General features: G+C 41.7%; 1 long non-coding RNA gene across 1 annotated transcript; it reads right to left on the bottom strand.

The window, feature by feature from the left end:
* Positions 1–4,987: 4,987 nt before the first annotated feature.
* On the bottom strand, positions 4,988–6,032 carry LOC123108209 (uncharacterized). The gene is made up of 3 exons (XR_006451864.1): positions 5,843–6,032; positions 5,539–5,754; positions 4,988–5,047 (listed from the first exon to the last, which is right to left on the bottom strand). It is a non-coding gene; the product is annotated as an uncharacterized lncRNA (long non-coding RNA).
* Between the last annotated feature and the right edge of the window lie 245 nt (positions 6,033–6,277).

Consider the following 6,277-nt stretch of genomic DNA (forward strand, 5'->3'; position numbering starts at 1 on the left):
GGACCCGAGAGCCACGATTTTAGATCTAAACCGTTTATGTTTTCACCATTATATCTATGTTCTAGATCCAATCTTGCAAGTCACATTCACCTATTACGTGTTATGATCCGTAAACCCAGTGTGATGGTAATTGGGATACTTTCCGGTGATGACCGTAGTTTGAGGAGTTCATGTATTCACCATGTGTTAATGCTTTGTTCTAGTTCTCTATTAAAAGGAGGCCTTAATATCTCTTAGTTTCCTTATGGACCCCGTTGCCACGGGAGGGTAGGACAAAAGATGTCATACAAGTTCTTTCCATAAGCATGTATGACTATTTAGGGAATACATGCCTACATTATATTTATGAACTAGAGCTAGTTCTGTGTTGCCCTAGGTTATGAATGTTATATGATGAATATCATCCAATGAATTCACCAATCCAATGCCTACGAGTTTTCCACATATTGATCTTGCTAAGATACTATTGCTATTACTACTGTTACCACTGCTATCAAAACTATCATATTACTGTTTTACTGATCACTTTGCTGCAGATATTTAATCTAGGTGTGGTTGAATTGACAAATCAAGAGCTAATACTTACAAATATTCTTTGGCTCCCCTTGTGTCGAATCTATCAAGTATCAGTAAAAAAATTATTTGATTCCAGAGGAGTCTCCCTTTTTCAGACAAACGATGAATCACAAAATAAGCACACTCATCTAAAGATTTTCCCTCAACTAAACTAGTTGGGTTTTCAGCACGAGCACATATGGATCGAAGATGATCCAAGTAGAAAACTTTAAGTGGATCCATAAACTTTTTTTTCTGATTTTCAATAAACAAACAATTATACCAAGCAAACAAGCTAACAAACCAAGTAAGACATAAGGGCAAACGAAAATAAGGACGAAAGAGAAGGCAAAGAAAAGGGCAAATCTTTTCGAAAATCATTTTAGAATGTGGGGGGAGAGGAAAACGAGAGGCAAATGGCAAATAATGTAATGCAAGAGATGAGAGTTTATGATGGGTACTTGGTAGGCTTGGCGTAGATCTCGCCGGCAACGGCGCCATAAATTCTTCCAGCTACTTCTTGAGCTTGCGTTGGTTTTTCCCTCGAAGAGGAAAGGGTGATGCAACACAGTAGAGATAAGTATTTCCCTCAGTTAAGTACCAATGTATCAATCCAGTAGGAGAAACGCGCAAGTCCCCAATAGATGCACCTGCACAAACAATCAAACTCTTGCACCCAACGCGATAAAGGGGTTGTCAATCCCTTCACAGTCACTTGCAAAGGTGAGATCTGATAGAGATAGATGAAACTAAACAAAAGATAAAATATTTCTTTGGGTTTTTTAGTTTATAGATCTGAAAATAAAAGATTGCAAAATAGTAGATCGGAAACTAATATGATGGAAAATAGACCCGGGGCCATAGGTTTCACTAGAGGATTCTCTCTTGAAAGCAAATAATACGGTGGCTGAACAAATTACCGTCGAGCAATTGATAGAAAAGCACAAAGTTATGACGATATCCAAGGCAATGATTATGCAATATAGGCATCATATCCATGTCAAGTAGACCGACTCCTGCCTGCATCTACTACTACTACTCCACACATCGACCGCTATCCAGCATGCATCTAGAGTATTAAGTTCATAAAGAATGGAGTAATGCCTTAAGTAAGATGACATGATGTAGAGGAATAAACTCAAGCAATATGATGAAAACCCCATCTTTTTATCCTTGATGGCAACAATTCAATATGTGTCTCGCTACCCCTACTTTGTCACTGGGTGAAATCACGCAAGATTGAACTCAAAGCTAAGCACCTCTCCCATTGCAAGAAAAACCAATCTAGTTGGCCAAACCAAACCGATAATTTGAAGAGAAATACAAAGATATCAAATCATGCATATAAGAATTCAGAGAAGATTCAAATAATATTCATAGATAAACTGATCATAAATCCATAATTCATCGGATCTCGACAAACACACCGCAAAACAAGATTACATTGGATAGATCTCCAAGAACATCGAGGAGAACATGGTATTGAGAATCAAAGAGAGAGAGAAGAAGCCATCTAGCTACTAGCTATGGGCCCGTAGGTCTGAGGTAAACTACTCACGCTTCATCAGAAGGGCAATAGAGTTGATGTAGATGCACTCCGTGATCGAACCCCCCTCCGACAGGATGCCGAAAAAGGCCCCAAGATGGGATCTCATGAGAACAGAAGGTTGCGGCAGTGGAAAAGTGTTTTCGTGGATGCTTCTGAGGGTTTTGGAATATATGTGAATACATAGGATGAAGATCTAGGTTAGGGAGTCATCGAGGGGCCCACAAGGTAGGGGGCACGCCCTCCACCCTTGTCGCCGCCTCGTATCTCTTCTGACTTGCACTCCAAGTCCCGTGTGTGTCTTCTGGTCCAAGAAAAAACATCATGAAGTTTTATTCTGTTTGGATTCTGTTTAGTATTCCTTTTCTGCGTAGCTCAAAAACAAGGAAAAAACAGAAACTGGCACTAGGCTCTAGGTTAATAAGTTAGTCCCAAAATAATATAAAATAGCATATAAAACATCCAAAACAGATAATATGATAGCATGGAACAATAAAAAATTATAGATACATTGGAGATGTATCAGGCCCCTTATGCAAAATACATGAAAGACATCATCACCAATAAAAGGAAAATACCTGAAGCTGAAATTTTCACCATGCTTTCTAATTATTCTTTTAAGGACGGAGTACCTAAAAAACTTTGAGATCTGGGAATGCCAACTATACCTTGCTCCATCAAAAGAAATTATGTCAAAAATGCTTTGTGTGATTTAGGAGATGGTGTTAGTGTTATGCCTTTCTCTTTATGTAAAAGACTAGATTTGAATAAACTCACATCTACTGAAATATCTTTGCAAATGGATGATAAATCAACTGCCATACCTATCAGTATTTGTGAGGATGTGCCCGGTTGTTGTTGCAAATGTTACTATCTTAACAGACTTTGTTATACTTGAGATGCCCGAGGACGAGAATATGTCAATTATCCTTGGTAGACCCTTTTCGAATGCTGCAGGGGCTGTTATTGATTGCAATAAAAGCAAGGTCACTTTTCATATCAATGGTAATGAGCATACAGTGCACTTTCCGAAGAAACAATTTCAAGTGAATGGTATTAATGTTATTGAAAAGTCTCTGACCATCACTGTTAGAAGTTTTCAACTCCCTCTACCTACTTCCAAAAAGAAATATCATATACTTATTGTTGGGCATATGCATATCCCCATTGAGGTAACTTTGTGTTTTATGAAAGTTCTTCGGTTTCATGCTAATTGGAAGTGGTTGTTAATAATACTTGATCAACCTTATTAATGGATCATTTTTGAGAGGTATGTAGTTGATGAATTTAGTGGGCACAACCTTCTGCTCCCACCTTTTGTTTTCTGTTTTCTTAGTTAAATAAAATAAAATTCCATGTTTATCATGTTTTCTGGATTTTTCATGAAATAAGAAAATGAGCAAAAAATAAAAGTGCTCAGAATGCTCTAAAAATTTAATATGATTTTTTCTTAATATTTTTGAATTTATGGTGCAAATAACACCAGAGGGGGGTGTACCTGGTGACCTCAAGACTCCAGGGCGCGCCAGCAACCCCATGTGCACCCTAGTGGGTTGTGGCCCCCATGTGGGTCCCCTCACTTATCTCTTTAGCCCATGTCATGTCCTACCTCCAGAAAAAATCACCATAGCGCTCTCTCTCGTGTTCTTACTCTCAAACCCGTGAATTTCGATCTCTTTGCTCGAAGCTCCATTTCCAAAACTGTTTTGGGGGATTGCTACTTGGTATGTGACCACATCATTTATTACAAGGTATGATCCAGAATGTATAAAATAAAACAATCTACATAGCACTTGCCTAGCTTTATTCAATCAAATAGCGGAAAAGTAGCAGAAAATAATGATGAGTCCCATCATAGCCCACTAGCGATGCTGAGTGCAGACTCACGACCCTAACGTACGTTACTCTTCGTCTGAATATCCTACAACATGAGATATTGCAGCCATATAGGTCAATACTTTGAATGTATTGGCAAGTTACATAGGAGTAATAATAAAGCAGACCTACATGTATATGCATAGTATAATAGAAGGAAGGCTTGAGGGTTTATTTTTGCACAAAGCTGATTTGGTCCTCATAACTACCTAATAGTCAAATTTTTATTTAGTTCTTTTATTACTACAATTAAATACACAAGGTTGAGTTGGCAAATCAACTCCAACCTACCCTTTATTAAGTTGCCCAACAAATTTATGAAGTGTCACATCTGTCAAGATCATCCAACAATTGTAATGGCATAGTCGCTCAAATTTGTCCATAACCGGGGGCATGGCTAATCATGATTAGTTTTAATACTCTGCAGAGTTTAGTACGTTTTACCCACTGGACCCAATCCGAAGATTGAGATGAAGTCTTTCAGAAGAGGTTCCCTTAACCACCTGACAACCACATCCCACCTACATATGCTACATCTGTCGACATTGTCTGGGCCAGGGTTCCCACAACTGATCAACTAAGCCAGAGCCCATATAGCCAGTGGCCGCACATGGAAGCAATTAGTCACTAAGTATGTCTGATATTTTTGAATCTAGGCGGCATTCCACTTAGGGTGCACTCTCATGAGCGCATGGCCTTTGAAAAGGTGCAAGACCCCATGTTGCCTTCCCTCAACACCAATCAATACCACTTCCACCCAAAGGTGAGTTAAATCCTGAGTTACTACTCAATTCGTTAAATATATAATCCTCACATAAGCTTAATGAATACTTGAACCACCCCCGTCTACAAAGCATAGCAAAACTACAACTACCACGATCTGCAATGACGGGAGATAGCTCAACAATATAGCAAAATAATATAACAATCCTATACATGCATATATTCATAGTGTGATATAACTACATGCATAGAAAACAATAGGTAAAGGATGATCAACATGTAACTTGCCTTGGTTCTGGTTCGAAAAGTCACACTCCTGACAATAGTTCGCGTCGCACTCCGGACAATCTACACTTTGCACAATATCAACAATCAATCATCAGAACACAAATAGAACAAAAACAAAACCAACAACAAGAAAACCATTTCAAAAACCCAACAACAGTCGCTTAATAGCACCTAAATTGCACTACGGTCACAATGCAAAAAGAAACACTCAAATCCGATAAATGGTTTCAAAGTTACGGCCTTCGGAGGATTTAATTCAAATTTGAACGAATTCAAATTTAAACAGTGCAAACATGTGCAAAGTTGGTACCATGATAATGTGCTGGTGTTTGTGAGTGCACAGGAGAAAGAATTACCTAAATTGAACACATATACTAAAATATATAGCCAATGGAAATTTTAGGTGAAAAACTGAAAAAGAACAAAAACCAACATAAATCTCCTGGGCGTTTATTGTGAAGCATTGTAGCTACTCATGTGCGTGTCCTGTAGCACACTGCCACGTGTCAGTTTGTGATTTGCTGGAATATCCCCTGCGCGTGCGTGCTTACCAAAAGCAGAGGACGGCGGCGGCGGTCTCGGGCGTCGGCGACGGTGCTTCTCCGGCAGTGCTCCGGCGAAGGTGAGGCTACGGGAGGATGCGACGGTGAGTGGCGGAGGCGTAGGTGAGGTCAGACAGTGACGGGGTGCCCTCTGTAGGTGATGGCGGGATCGTGAACCTCGGCAGTACTCCGACGGCGGCGAACGATCTTGTTCCTCTCGCTCTGCTGCGACTCAAAAAAACAGAGTGTCACACGGAAGAGGAGCGGAGAGGGGAACCAGAGGGAGAAAATGAAGCGGCTGGAGTGCCCTTACAACGACAGCATCATCTGAGGAACGGCGGCGGACTCGGAGCTCGACGGCGAGATCCAACTCGCCCGAGGCGGCGCGTACGACGGAAACACAGGTCAGGAGGGGGTCGTGTGGTCTCTCGAGTAGTTGGGCCGCGTACGACAGGTCAGCGACGCTCGAAGTGGACCAGGACGCGGGGTCGAGTCGGGCTCGGCCTCGGCGTGCGCGCGGCGCGGCATCCGGCCCGGCGAAGAAGAAAGCGGCGCGGGGCCCGGTAGTCAGTGGCTCTAGGCGACTAGCGGATCAGGCGATGCAGGTCGGGTCGGGCGGTGCGATGCATACCGCTTCGGCAGCGGCGGTTGGGCTGCGGTTGTGTGTTGCTGCTGCGCTGGCTGGCTGGGCCACGGCGATGGGCCGTGCAGTGCGCTGCGTTCTTCTTTTTTTAAACACAACCACATA

Source organism: Triticum aestivum, chromosome 1A (assembly GCF_018294505.1).
Source record: "Triticum aestivum cultivar Chinese Spring chromosome 1A, IWGSC CS RefSeq v2.1, whole genome shotgun sequence".
NCBI lineage: Eukaryota > Viridiplantae > Streptophyta > Magnoliopsida > Poales > Poaceae > Triticum > Triticum aestivum.